Source organism: Lathyrus oleraceus, chromosome 7 (assembly GCF_024323335.1).
Source record: "Lathyrus oleraceus cultivar Zhongwan6 chromosome 7, CAAS_Psat_ZW6_1.0, whole genome shotgun sequence".
Taxonomy (NCBI): Eukaryota; Viridiplantae; Streptophyta; class Magnoliopsida; order Fabales; family Fabaceae; genus Lathyrus; species Lathyrus oleraceus.
In genome coordinates, this window is record NC_066585.1 from 94,339,491 (window position 1) to 94,355,086 (window position 15,596).

The 15,596-nt window shown below is 35.0% G+C and overlaps 2 non-coding genes across 2 annotated transcripts; both read left to right on the forward strand.

The window, feature by feature from the left end:
• Positions 1 to 1,921: 1,921 nt before the first annotated feature.
• Positions 1,922 to 2,028, forward strand: LOC127109977 (small nucleolar RNA R71). Its single transcript, XR_007797217.1, has one exon. It is a non-coding gene; the product is annotated as a small nucleolar RNA R71 (small nucleolar RNA).
• A 4,141-nt stretch (positions 2,029 to 6,169) lies between these two features.
• Positions 6,170 to 6,250, forward strand: TRNAL-AAG (transfer RNA leucine (anticodon AAG)). The gene has a single exon. It is a non-coding gene; the product is annotated as a tRNA-Leu (tRNA).
• Positions 6,251 to 15,596: the final 9,346 nt, after the last annotated feature.

A 15,596-nucleotide genomic window follows, 5' to 3' on the forward strand; every position in this document is an offset into this window, starting at 1 on the left:
AACCAGCCGACTTCGATAATGTTGGTCTTTCCCGCCTAGATACTATGGATGGCAAGTGTTTCCTATATTTTATCGTGTGATTATACCCTGTTTTCTTCAAGCTGGCATGCTTATACAGAAGGTCCGCCCTAAATTTATGCTCCATGAGAACATGCTCTATCTCGAAAGTTTTGAAACACTTAGACAAATCACGTACCTTTTTTAGATACTTGATGAGTTGGGGCTCATTTATGTGATATTCTCTAGAGACCTGTTTTGACATCAATTGAAACACCAGATGAATTCATAGATTGTGTTCAACCATTGGAAGTATTAGAGGATATGTTAGAACTTTCTTGACTAGTGAGTATCTAATAGTTAAGAATTGGAATCAGAAACCTTATCCAATCCTTAAATATATAGATGGAAATTTTCAATTTTTTTAGGAAAACCTAGAAAGAAACTTAACAAATCAATTAAACAAAACAATTGAAATATGAAGGAATAACCTCAAGAAACCTAGAAGTATCATTAGTAGCTTCATCAAAAAATTCTTTTAAAGAAGAAGAAGAAAAATCAACTCCGATAGTTTCATTTGAAAGAACAATCTCGATGGACAAACGATCCTCACAAGATTCGTCGTGTGATAACGAAGAAACTTCATCAAGAATATATTTCATATGATAATGAATAAACTTCACTAAGAAATTTGGGAGGCATGTTATTTTGGATTATTGCGCTACACTCAGCAGTAAGTGTAACTATTTCGTTATCCTCGATCTTTTTCTTATTCGATAGGATCTTTTAAAGAAATTTGGCATATGAGGGCATTTGTGTGATGACTTCTGTAAGGGGAATTGTAATATTCAGTTGCTTCAAAAGTTCAACAAATTTCCTAAATTTCCCTGTAGTTTTAGAATTTACGAGTCTTTGAGGATACAAAATGTGTGGTTTATAAGGTGGTGGAGGAACGTAAGGTTTTTCTTTCTCTTCGGCCTCTTGGGTATTATCTTCCTTCTCCTTCAGTTCACTTACCTTCTCAGTTGTTGTTTTGTCAGGTTTTTGGTACATGGCAGGATTTTGGAGTCTTGGATCTACGGGTCCGTCTAGTTCTTTTCCACTTCTCAATATAACGACATTTGCATGTCCTTTTGGATTAGGTTGTGGTTGTCCAGGAAATGTGCCAGCGGGAGCAGCAGTAGATGCTTGTTGTTGAGCCACTTGTGAAATATGTGTTTCAAGCATTTTGTTATGGGTGGCTAAGGCGTCTACTTTGCTCGCTAATTGTTTAAGTTACTCATTAGTATGTATGTTTTGGTTCAAGAAGTCTTTGTTTGTTTGAGCTTGGGTAGCTATGAAGCTTTCCATAGTTAATTCAAGGTTGGACTTCCTAGGCATGTTAGAAGCATTAGTAGCTGGCTTTTGATATCCAGGTGGAACAACGGGTGCTTGGTCAGGAGCATACAGGGCGTTGTTGTTCTTATACGAAAAGTTAGGATGGTTTTTCCAATCTGGGTTGTAGGTATTCGAATAAGGATTTCCTTGTGCATAATTTACTTGATCAGTGGGAACTCCTGCTAATATCTGACATTCTGGTGCAGTGTGTCCAGGAATTCAACATAACTCGCAGTTTGGAGTTACGACAACCACGGTGGCTGCGGGTGGTATGGTCAAGTTGTCTAACTTTTGAACAAGGGAATCTACCTTTGCATGGACGTGGTCAAGGCTACTTATTTCGTACATTCCACCTTTCGTTTGGGACTTTTCTACTGGAGTTCTTTCACCTCCCCATTGGCAAAGGTTTTGGGCCATGTTTTTGATGAGTTGATAGGCTTTGTTGTATGGCTTATCCATAAGTTCACCGCCCGCGACAGCGTCTACTGTCAGTCTTGTGTTATACAGAAGCCCATTGTAAAATGTGTGAATGATCACCCAGTCTTTGAGACTGTGATGTGGACATATCCTTATCATGTCTTTGTATCTCTCCCACGCATCATAGAGAGATTCTGCATCTTTTTGTCGAAATCTGTTGATTTGAGCTCTCAGCATAGCAGTTTTGCTTGGCGGAAAATATCGGGCTAAGAAAACGTTCTTCAGTTCTTCCCATGTAGTAACTGAGTTGGATGGCAAGGATTGTAACCAAGCCCAAGCTACGTCTCTTAGAGAGAACGGAAAAAGGCGTAGTCTTATCGCATCTTGAGATACACCATTCGCCTTCACAGTGCCTGCGTACTGCACAAACTTGGTCAAATGTTCATTAGGGTCGTCCGTAGGATTTCCAGCAAATTGATGTTGTTGGACAACTGATAATAATGAGGGTTTCAACTTGAAATCGTTTTGATCGATAGTAGGGGCAACAGTGCTGTTGTGAGGTTCTTGTTGGGACGGGGTAGCGTAGAACTTAAGAGGACGATTTTGTGGTCCTACTGCAGCTATGGTTGGTTTTTCAACTGGTTCAGTAGTAGGAAAAAAGATATCGGGAATATCGTACCTTCGTTGGTACTCTAGTATTCGGCGTCTTAAATATAAGAAACGCTCTAATTTTGCGATTGATGGTGCTAAATTTTTACCTTGTGAGCAAGTACTTGACATACAATCGGGAAATAAGGGAAAGGAAATTAGTTTTTACCTTAGTCTATACTGCGCAACAAAAGAATCGCACTATTTGACTAAATCAGGTCCTCGACAACGACACCAAAAACTTGATATGTCTCGTGACTGTATATAAAATATAGTCTATCGGGTACTTGACTGCAAGTGCACAGTCCAATCGTTTTAGTTTTAAAAGATATCGAACCCATAGGGACCGATGGTCAAACTAATGCTATCGATGTTACTATGTTTAGCTAAGGAGATGATTTTTAGAGGTTTGGTTGAACAAAAATTAAATCTAAAGGAAATTAAGTTTTTTAGAGAATATTAATAGAGGGATATTAGTATGCAATGCATTAATCATCAGGGTTTAGATAAGTCACCGGTGTATATTTTAATTATCAAATATCTTTTAGTAGAAAATATTCATTTAAAAGGCTTTATCTCACACTCTCGTGATTGTTGACTTGGACTATACTTTTAAGTCAGAATGTACGCTCTCGCTGTCCCATTTGAAGTTAAAAATACTTTTTGAAAATAAATAAGTTCTAATTGCTTTTAAAGTGCTCTCGCTGTTTTTAAAATCTGGAACTTTGATTATTTAATAAACAAATTAACAAATTAACAATAAGGCAAACATGATTATTTAATAATAAAGTAATAATAATAATAATAATAATAATAATTGAATAAAAACCTGGAACTTTGATTAATCGAATATGCCGAATCTTGAAGTACTTGAGCAGTCCTCCACAAGTCGGTAGGATTTTGCTCTTCGAAATAATTGCTTAAACTAAATTAAATAAATTACAGTAGTTCCCTAGTGTAGGAAACTACTACTTTTGGCTAAATGAAAAACGGAAAGGGAAGGGAAAAATCAAAGCTCTTAACGGAACGATAAACAAATTGCGGTAAAAGAAAACAGTGTTGCTGAAGAAAAATAATAGAAAACAAAATTGTTGTGGAAAAAAATCCAGAGAAAATAGCTTGAGAGTTTGCTTCAGGGAGGCTCAAAACGTACATGCCCGTAGGTTTCCAACTTCGATCCTTTTATAGTATCCATTTGTTCTTCATAGTTGAGAGAAATAAGGGTGACTTGGTTGAGTGAGAGATTCACGGGAAAGTGGATTGAGGAGCGAAAAATGGGGCGTGTGGATCACTTTTGTTGACAATTTCATTACGCTGCCTTTGGCCTTGTGACGGTCGTGGTGGGCTTGTTATGTCCGTCACAAACAGGGCGTGACGGTCGTGACGAGGCTTGTGACAGTCGTCACCTGCACAGAATTCATAGTTTCTGGTTTTTCTGTTGTTTCTCTTCTGTTTCTTCTTCTTTTCCTTCCTTTTCTATACTTTGCTTATTTAAGCATGTGAATTGAAATACCTGCAAAAATAACTCGAACATTTGCGGAATGATCGGAATATAAATGAAAATGGTACGATTTTTGAATGTAAATCAAGGCAAATATACAATGTATTTTTGCGTTATCAGAAGATCAACCATTAAAATCTCCACAATAAATTTTGAGCTTAGCCCAATGTAAAAGTTTTGTCGGTTCCAGATTAGCCTGTGTAAAATCTCACATTACTTCTTGAGCTCATCCTGGCATAAATGCATCATTGATTCGATATTAGCCTTTATAAAATCTCATATAGGTTCAGATGTCAATCTATGTAAGACCCTGGTTCGGTTCGGAGGATATCCAATATAAATTTCTTGTCGTCTTAGAGGATAGTCAATGTAAAACTCCATATTGGTTCGAGATCAACACGTGCAAAATCTCATTTTGGTTCGAAGGATAAACTCTGCTAGTTGTTTGGTTAGAAGTTAGCCATTATACTTCATATCCTTGTAAAAGGAGGTTCGTCGAACATCCTTTTAAAATTTCTCAAGATAGTGAATACTGTCAAGAAGAATTTTTTGGGACATGAGTATACCAAGTTATAAGACATGTGACTTCACGCACAAGAGGGGGGTGAATTATGTGTTTCAGAAAAACTTTTTTGAATTAAAATCAGAGTTTGAAAATGTTTTAGAATTAAGCAGCGGAAAAGTAAAATTCAAAAAGTAAAAGTTAAGGAAAGAGAGAAGAACACCAGAAGTTATAGAGATTCAATCAAAGAAAAAGACCTACCCCCCCCCCCCCCCAAGAACTATTATTGTGAGTATCCATTAAACTTAAGAGCTTTTTGTAGGTTGAACTCTCGAACTCACTTATACAAGGAAAATGAAGTTTTTGGCTAACTTATAACCAAATATCAAATACGAAGAGAACTTGTGAGTCTTCCTTCTAAATAATGGATCGAGGCGATTAGTCTCCTTCCCACAAGAGATTTGGAGTGGTTAGTCTCCAGGCTTCAAACTAAGATTTCCTTTAGACCGGGAATGTTGAGCGATGGTCGATGGTTGTTATCGACTAGTCTCATTACAATTGGAATATAGGGTATTTTCCTCCGGGCATGCTTGGTGAACATTCACTCTTTGATCTGGCATGAGGAAATCCCGATTCATTTAGTGGAAATCTTGTAGTGCTTATGGGAGGCACCCCAAAACTAGATTGTTGGATTGACGCTCGACGTTAACTATGAACTTATGGTATACGATGTCATTAACTATGAGCTTATGGTGTCTTCTGTTGTCGCCTCGATAAATACCCCGTAGAGGTCATAAGTATGGGAAACATTAGATAGAATATGGACTGTGAATTCTCGACGTGACCTTTATGGACATAACCTTCACACCCCAGAGCAACCCTAGATTTGAATCTCAGATCTATCCCTTCGCCACTTTGTGGAGTTTCCAAGAGGACCGAAGATCTGGATTTTGGAGAATCGCGACTTAGAAGATGATAAGTCGAATCAGTTGCGATATGTTTCAACGTTCACTTATGAGCGCCCCTCTATTTTGAGATCTAAGGAGGTTGTGAACAATAGAGTTGTAATGCGAACGAAAATTCGTGGAAAGCATATGAATCAGAGGTTGATTCGTCCTTGATTCGATTTTGTACCTTTTATGCAGTGGACATATAGTCTAATTGATCATCAATTTAGTTCGTTTGGCCATGCAAGAACGATAATATATAATTAAAGTATTTGATTTAATTCTAGAAATAATTTTCTATATAAGAAGATTTTAATTTTGTATAGTCGATGAAATTAATTTATTGGTTTAGTATATATTAATTTGATGTAAATGATTTATTTTTGTTTGTATTAGGCAAGTTCTTCATTATAATTATTGAAACTTTTTGAGTTATATTTTAAATATTAAACTAGCATTTTATTTATGTTTTTAAATATTTGTACATGAAAAATAAAAAATAATTAATATAATTATATTATTTTACGCATGAATATGTAAAGACAATAAAAAGAATAAAATTGAATATATCAAGACATGAATCCAATCTCTAGTAATAAATGTGTACTTTTTAGAAATAGTAATTTAAAAATGTTAGTGTTAGAATTGATTTTTATTTGGGTTCATTAAGGAACTTAGATTAGATGCAGAAGTAAGAAGTAAGAGGTGCTGCAGGATTTGAAAAACATTCTTGCATTATTCAACGTTTAAATGACGTTGTTTTGAACAAATAAACAACAAGTTGATATGGCCGAGTTGGTCTAAGGCGCCAGATTAAGGTTCTGGTCCGAAAGGGCGTGGGTTCAAATCCCACTGTCAACAAATTGTTTTTTTAATTCGAATTTTTGCTTTATTGGTCTCTCAAGTCCTTCATTATTCCTCATCTGCTGCAACCTTCACCCTCCAATAAGCTAGAAACACTTAGAAATGAAACAGATAACAAAAATGTGGGTGTCATCGTCAACCATGCCTCACTCATCTTCTCTCCCCAAACATATTATTATTGCCATTATCACAACCTCCCAAAATTCACAACAAGATCTCCAAATTTCTATGTCATTTCAAACTTGAATAATGTAATAATCGAGCATTTCATTTTTATTTTATTTTATGATCATATATTTAATAAATCATCAAATAGTATACAATTAATTCTTTTAAATATTTTCCATCATATTTTCATTAATTAAATTCAAATATAAATTATATTCTTTTCTTTTATATTTATGATCATTTGTTTAATAAAACATCAAATAACTTTTTTTGGAACAGTATACAATTAAATCTTTTAAATATTTTCCATTATCATATTTTCATTAATTAAATTCAAGTTTAAATTATATTTTATTTTATTTTATATTTATGATAATTTGTTTAATAAAACATCAAATAATTTTTTTGGGGAAGAGTATACAATTATATAATTAAATCTTTTGAATATTTTTATTAAATAAATTCAAGTTTAACTTATATTCTTTGGTTTTATATTTATGATCATTTGTTTAATAAAATATCAAATGATTATTTTTTTGGAAGAGTATATAATTAAATCTTTTAAATATTTTCCATTATCATATTTCCATTAATTAAATTCAAGTTTAAATTAATGTTGATCCAGTTCGGTTATCTAGTCATAATCTGGATGCTATTGGTGGTGATGATCACAATGGTGAGCCATATAATTATGTTGATGATCAATAACTTTGAGATGAGGTAAATATTCAAACTAATGATGGTGAAGGGGAGAAAGATATGTCAAATGATGAGAATCTTGGTGAAACTCCAAAATATCTCAAGTTTAACTTAGGAGGTCTAACATGCATATACAACCTTCTACAAGGTATAATTCTGATGAGTATGTGACCTTGAGTGATGAGAGTGAACCCGAGTATTTTCAAGAGGCCATGGAAAGTGATGAAAATCAAAAGTGGATGGATGCAATGTATAGTGTGATGAAATCATTGTATGATAGTGACACTTATGATTTAGTGAAGCTTCCTAAAGGCAAAAGGGCTTTGGGAAATAGATGAATTTATAGAGTTAAATATGAGAGCAACTCTAAGTCTCCAAGATATAAATCCAGATTAGTGGTGAAGGGTTCCCGTCAAAGAAAGAGTGTTGAATTTAATGATATTTTCTCACTTGTTGTAAATATGTCATTAATTAGAATCGTGTTGAGTTTGGTTTCTACTCTTGATTTAGAGGTTGAGCAAACGGATGTGAAAATAACTTTCCTTCATGGTGATTTAGAGGAAGAGATCTACATGAAGCAAACCGATGGTTTTCAAGTTAAAGGTAAAGAAGATCATGTGTCTAGATTGAAAAAGAGTTTATATGGGTTGAAGCAGGCTCACAACACTCATCATTTGCAACACTCCATCTTTACCACACTAAACCTCTGCAACACTCAACCTCTGCAGCATTATATCTCTATTGACTATGGATGATGAACATCGAGGAACAATCAACAATATCTCGATATTTGTATGTTATTACATCTTCTTACTTATTTCGTATTTATTGCATATATATTTCTTATCTATGTTTTTATTATATATTACTTCTTCTTATTTTATTTCTTACTTATGTTTTATTAGGATCCAAAACGATTTCGATGCCGTGTACATTAATATGTACCCCACGATCCTTTGATAGAACCATATATTCGAGGATGCAGTTTTGGAAATCTCCTCAACACAGTTTTCGATGATGTATTTATTTCGTATATGTTTCTAGTCATTGAGTCTCTCAGAATTAATTCTTTGCACATCTCTTAGAATAATCATCTTCGATAAAATGTATTTTACATACATAAATCAGGTCTTTAACTAAATGTCAATGCAAGATTATTCAAATCAAGATGTTTGTGATTAGAATAAAGAAACACATGTAAGCGTGATTTGAATCATGATTTTTTTTTAATTGAATCATGAAGAGCGGCCTTGGAGAGGCTCCTCCTGGAGATACCTTTGACGATGATGTTTGTTGCATCATGCAAGACCCTGTTTGTCATCTCCTGAGAGAAAGAAAAAAAAGGATGATAGGATCGGAGTGAAAGGTGTGACCTATGTTAGTTTTACTATGAGGCCACTGTATTGTCTAAAAAGTACATGTGTGTGGGTGTTCCACTTGCAAGGGTAGGGAGACTCAGACGCCATAGTAGGTATATTACTAGTTGGGACGGTGAGAGCTAGCTCACTGCAGCGAGTAGCCCTTTACGGTGATTTGTGAGGCTATTTGAGGGATTAGCTTCCACGAGGTGAGAGCCCCTGTTGGTGGTCGGCGCTACTTGGTTGCAGGTGGGCGGTTAGCTTTACAATGTCAGGGCTACTATGAGCGTGGAACTCTTTGCGTAATAATAAGTGTGTATGACTTTTGAGTCTATCAAATTTGAGGGATAACATATTTATAGGACTTCCCGATACCTAGGTTTTTCTTGGAAAAGGTCACCGCCCACCTAGTCAAAAGGTGGATAGTTCAATCCATATTCCCAAGGGAGACGTGGGTCAGTAATAACTATGACTTTCTCTTATTCAAAACACGTCTTATCCCACATTTTTTCACTCAAAGTTGAGGAAAACTTAAGAGAGAGGAGGTACCTCCCTTCGGGAAACCTCGTGTTGTTGCCTTTCCCTAGGGCGGTCCTAATTTGTTGCCCTAGGCAAGGTTATTTGAAAGTATAACACTACACAAAGTAAACGGAGTGTGGAAGTTGATCATGCTAAGCAAGAAGATGATATTCCCATCGATAACATCATGAAGAGGATTATTGAGAGTGTTACCAAGCCTCTAGAGAAAGTTGTAGCTAAAGACATGGTGGATGTTGATAAAGAAACTGAGTCTGACGAAGCACCTACTATTAAAGTTATGAAGAGTAAAGCTAGGTCTATGGCTGAAAGGGTGAAAGAGAAAAAGAAAAATTGTCCTCCCTAAAGAACATTGAAATTGTGAAGAAGAAAACTCTTCAAAGGACACCTGTGAGTAAGAAAAGAAAGGTTGAAGAGAAACCTATTGAGAATAATTCTCTAAAGAGAAAACTTGTTCAGTCAAGTGACTCTGAGACAGATGCTAAAGCAGATGTCCAAGATATTGTGTCCACCATAAGGAGAAATATGGTGGAAAATGGATTCTTGTGAATGTTATTGCTGTTACTCTTTATAATATGTCATTCCATTCTGAAACAAGTATTTAGAAGTGGAAATATGTATATCAAAGAAGAATGGCTTGTGAGAGAGAGCTAGACACAAAGCTCTTGACTGTAAAGAGATTGTGGACTTGATCAAAGTTGCTGGTTTGATGAAGACTGTAATTGATCTTGGCCCTTGGTATGAGAAGCTAGTCAAGGAGTTCATTATGAACATGTCACATGATTTCAATGTTGTAGGAAGTCAAGAGTATAAGTAGGTTTATGTTAGAGGGAAGTGTGTGAAGTTTTCTCCCTCTATTATTAATGAGTATCTGGCAAGAAGTAAGTCAGCAGGGTCTGAAAAAGTTACCTCCATTGATAATATTTCAAAGGAAATAACTACTGGTGAAATGAAATAATGACCCAACAAAGGATTACTCTCTTGTGGAAAACTGAGTGTGAAGTTTGTTGTTTTGAATAAAATGGGTGCATCTAATTGGGCACCTACAAATTACAGTTGTAGTTTAACCACAACTTTGGCTAAACAGATCTTCCTAATATGAACCAAAGCAAAGTTGAACTTTGGAGAGTATGTGTTTGATCATACCATGAAGCATGTTGATACTTTTCCTGTGAAGCTACCTATAACTTTTCCTTGCTTGATCCCTGGAATTATCTTGAAGCAACATCCTAAAATTTTGCATCCTCAAGACTCTCCACACAAAAATGTTGGGCCTATGACCCTTGATAAGAAGTTGTTAATGGGGACACATATCCCAAAAATTATGGTAAACATCAAGGGAAAAGTTCTTCTCTAATTTCAAAAGCCACGAGAAAGGATGTCTTACTTGAGCTAATGGAAGTTAAAGGTAAAGAAGATCATGTGTCTAGATTGAAAAAGAGTTTATATGGGTTGAAGCAGGCTCACAACACTCATCATTTGCAACACTCCATCTTTACCACACTAAACCTCTGCAACACTCAACCTCTGCAGCATTATATCTCTATTGACTATGGGTGATGAACATCGAGGAACAATCAACAATATCTCGATATTTGTATGTTATTACATCTTCTTACTTATTTCATATTTATTTCGTATATATTTCTTATCTATATTTTTATTATATATTATTTCTTCTTATTTTATTTTTTACTTATGTTTTATTAGGATCCAAAACGATTTCGATGCCATGTGTAAGACCCTAATTTTGACCTTAAGATCCCGCATGGCATCATGTTGTTGCACAAGTGCATTGCCTCAAGGATCATAGCATGTTTGGCTCCCTAACCCTAGGGTTGGGACTTGTTTGAGTGTTTTGAGACCACCAGGCATGCTTGTATTGTATATTATTGTTTTTCTTATTTGATTACTAACCAAAAGCACAAAAATATGTCATTAACTCTTTTTGTTTTGAAGCTCAAGTGATCGTGTGCTCCACAATGCTCCTAGGAGGCTCCTAAGCCCAATGAAATGGCTAGATGAAGATGAGAAAAAGCATGACAATGGTCCACAAAGTTCCTAATCATCATATATTCCTCCCAAGTATCTCAATTTGCCAATTTGATCAAGGTAACCCAAAGGGCTCGAGGTTTGTTTCCCAAGGAAACCCTAAATTCACTATGCTTTGACTGTGCCTTGCCCATGAAGCAATCTCAACCTCTGATCAAATTTCAATTAAGGAAAGTTCTTTAATTCATCATTTTATGCACATATTAGCCTATTTGAGGCCTCTCAATCATTTATTCATCAAGATTGGAAGTTTGGGCCTTGAAAAGTTGACCAGTGAAGTCATCTGACTAAACTGAGGTCCATGGAGATACAATGTTTGATGTGTTTGTCAAATGGATATGACCCGAAGAACAAACATTTTCTTAAGAACCATATGAACAACATTCATGTTTATCAAAAATCCATTTGAAACTTGGAAGGTCATCATTCATTTCAAAACATTATAGGTCATTTTGACTGAAACCCTAATTTTGAGTCAACTTACCAAGGACATAACTTCCTTAATTTTTATGATTTTGAGGTCAGACCAAATGCATTGGAAATCCTGAGATGTCTAATTCAAATGTTATGTTGGAAAAAATTTCATAATCCTAAAATAAATACATGTGATAATACAAAACATTATAGGTCATATTGGACCTAATTCATTGAATTTGAAAAAGTACCCAACTTCAAATCCCTATAACTTTGTCATAGAAAATCCAAATGATGTAAAATTTGAGTCTAAATTGATCATCTTGAAAAGATATACAACTTTTATGTTGGAGGTGTTTCCGTTTTAAGCTTGCATCATGAAAACAGAGGGGTTTGATTAAGCTTGCTTTTGGGGAAATTTGCCAAAATGACTTAAACATGTTTTGTACTTGGATTTTCACAGCCAGTTTTCATCAATTTGCAAATGTCAAATGAATTTTTGCCCAACATGACTTTTGTTCCTTACTTCAAGGGCTTTCCAACCATTACTCACATTACTCTTTTGGACTTACCATTGGTGAGTTTCGAAGACCTTTCCATTTATGTGCATTTTGGTATTTCATGATGAAACTTGAATGTGCAAGCTAGTTCCCTCCAAAATGCTCGTCCAAATCCTTTCCATGTGAACTCAAAAAGCTTTTGCATCCATCATTGAGCCTTCCACACGCCTGTACAGGCCCATACAATGCATTTTCAATTGGCCATGCACATGAAAGAAGCGTGGGATTCAGCTACCTTCAGCTATAAATAACCACTTCCTCTCATTCATTTAGCAACCTTTTGGAGATCTGAATTGCTGCAACATTGAAACCATAGCCATACAAAAGGAATTGTTCAATTTTTGTTCTCACTTTCGAGCTTGAAATTCAGCATCATTAGCTGAGCTTCAAAGCCTAATTCCTTAGCATTTCACTTCCCCTACATCCATAGATCAAAGAGGAGCAAAGAACTTGGAGGATTCGTGGCCTGAAGTGCTTCAATTCAGAGGTATACATTCAAACTTTTTGGATCTAGAACTCTCAATTCAATGTAGCATTCTTGTGTTTGTGTGGTTTTCTGAAGTCCTCACACTTGAGGCAAGCCATTGGTGCTTTCAATTCATCATTTCATGAGCTTACAGTTTGAACACCATGATTGTCTTCTTCACGTTTCTCTCAATATAGGAAGAGTGAGGAAGATCCAATGGTGCGGTGATGATCTCCATCACACGAGCTTCATTTCCATGGCTTTGTTTTTAATTTTCATTAAAGTTCATTTTCCTGTAACTGGTGGCCGAAATTAGTTGTCTGGCCGGAGAAGATGGTGGTTTCCACCACCATCACCATATGTGCGCTCTTGTAGCCATTGGATCCAGTTGCCATGTTTTAATCCTGATCATTCATTGTGTTTACTTATTTTAATACACGTTGTGGCGCGCTTGACTTGTACATACCGTGTTCCTTATGATCTGGACCATTCATCCTTGCCACGTCAATTAATGAGCTCCATCACCTGGCTGTCATTTTTTCCATTTATTCTATTTTCTTTTATTTTCAATTAATTCATTTGATTTTCAAAAATTCATTAAAAATTCATTTGAAGTCATAAAAATCTGAGACCAACTCCAAAATTTTTTTTGGAAAATCTAGTTTCATATTTTGATTTTTAATTATTTTTGTGACTTCATTTGATATTTTTAATGGATTATTTTATTTTTTAATAGTTTTAATTCATTTTAAAATATTTTTTGACTTTTGAAAAATCCAAAAATATTTTCCTAGCATCTATGGATCATGATAAGTCAATGAAAAATAGTCTCATCAATTCCTTATTTGATTTGAGATATATTTGGGATTTTAATTCATGTTGTGCTATTTTTAATTGTTTTTAAATACTTTCTGATTTCAAAAATTTGTGAGAAAATTAGTCAAAGCTTGTTTGACTATGTTGAACCGATGAGAATTTAATTGGACTCTTTGAAGTTGATTTGAATTGAATTTGAGGTTTGACTTTATTTTTTTATTTTTTTATTTGCATTTTATTTTAATTCAAAAATACCAAAAAAATACCATTGACTCTTTGACTTGTTATCTTCACTTCTCTTCTGTTTGGTGTTGGTTGATGTTGATTTGATTCACATTTGATCAATTGGATTTGATTATGGTCTTCTTTTTTCCTCCCTTTCATCTTCATCCCTTTCTTTCCATCAATGGCCAATGAGTTAAAGTCATATGGTTGGTCTTGACAAATGAGAGGTTTAACCTTCTTTGATCCAAACCAAACTCAACTAGATCCATGATCAAATAAATTGTTTTTTGTCCAAGATAGGTTGCTTCTTGGTCAAGCAAAAAACTTAAAGTCAATACAAGGCCCTTCCCCTTTTGTTTTGGCATGGCAAGTTTATGGAGCTTGGCTTACTAGTCATGATCTCTAACTTGTGTTCTTTGCTTATATTTTTATTGACCGGCCTCATATAGGTGTGACTACTACATTAGTCCACTTACGATTGCTTAACATAGCGCTACATTGTCTTATGACAAGCTAACATAACCTTACTAACTACTAACTTTCATTTGAGCATTTAATTTCTTGTCATTTACTTTTAATGCCATTTATTTCTTGCTCATTATTCATATTAATTTTCACTTTGCTCACTTGAGCACATATTTTATGTTTATGTCATTTTTATTTTGCTCATTTGAGTCCATTATTGTATATATATTGATGTCTTGTGTTTGCTTTGTGTTTGTTTTGTGTGAACCAAGTGCAAAAGGACAAAGGACTTAGAATTAGGACTTACCTATGCTTAAAGGAGTTCAAGAGAAACTAGGCCTCATGCCTTTAGAATGCAAAATTTATTGAAGAGCAATTAGGCCTCATGCCTTTAGAATGCTAAAACTCAAAGTTGATCTCAAAGGACTTCTCCATCAAACTTATTCTTTGTCCATTCCCTTTATTGTGTTGTGAACTTTTTGATGTTTGCTCTTGTGTGATAGGGATCACACTATGAGATTGTGAAAAGAGGACCATTGTCATGAATAACCAAGTTAAGAGCCAAGCCAAATGGAGATCCTAGGAGCTTGAATTCAAAGTGTTTGATTGCTTGTTTTGTGTGCCAAGTCCAAAGGAAAAGAGCATCTTGAGTCATCTATATGACTTCAAGAAAAGGAACTCCAAGGGTTTATCTTTCCCCTCTTATCTTTGTATGCTTTTAGGACTAGCCCTTCTCTTCTTCTCCTCACTCTAACCAAGCAAAAAATCATTTTTTCAAAATGTTGACTTTGTTTCAAATTAGAAACCTAGGCTTTAAGCCTTTGACTTTTCAAAAGCTCTTTTCATAAACACTCATTGTGAATAAACTTTAATTCAACTTTGACCTCATTTTGTAAATAACTCTAACTTGTAAATATAACCCATTTCAAGTTGTTTTGTGGTTCCAATGGCCACTTTGTTAAAACCTTTTCAAAAACTTTAGTCATAGGTTTGAGTTATCATAGTGGTTGATGTAAATCTAACCTCCTCCTTAGTGATTGGATTATAAGTATTCCATGCTTATTATAGGGTTAACCCCTCACTAGTATGTTGAAGCCTTCCTCACATGGTGGATTGTTGGTTTAGGTTGAGTTTTCTCCCCTTGATAACAAAAGACCTTAAGGTTTTTGATAAAATCAATTCACCAATCTTTGAGATTTTTACCCCAAACTACGAGGTTTTGTTCCTCCTTTGTGATGGTACGTAGGCAATGGGTTCATCCATTCAAACAACAAAATTTGTAAATATAATTTATTCTCTTCTCATCCCCCCAATCTTTTCTTCAATTCTTTTCACAAATACCAACCTACAACACATATTTGCAAAAAGGGTTCCCTTAGAGTACTAAGGATGTTTTGGGTGCGTAAAACCTTCCCATTTCACAACCAACCCCCTTACCCAGATCTCTGACATTTTTATTAGTTTTTTATTTGAAAAAACTTCTTACTTGGCTTTTGTTCGCTTTTTAGCCTTTCCTTTGGACAAATAAAAGTACGGTGGCGACTCGAATTATATGTTGACTTTTGGTTTAGTCAATAAATCTA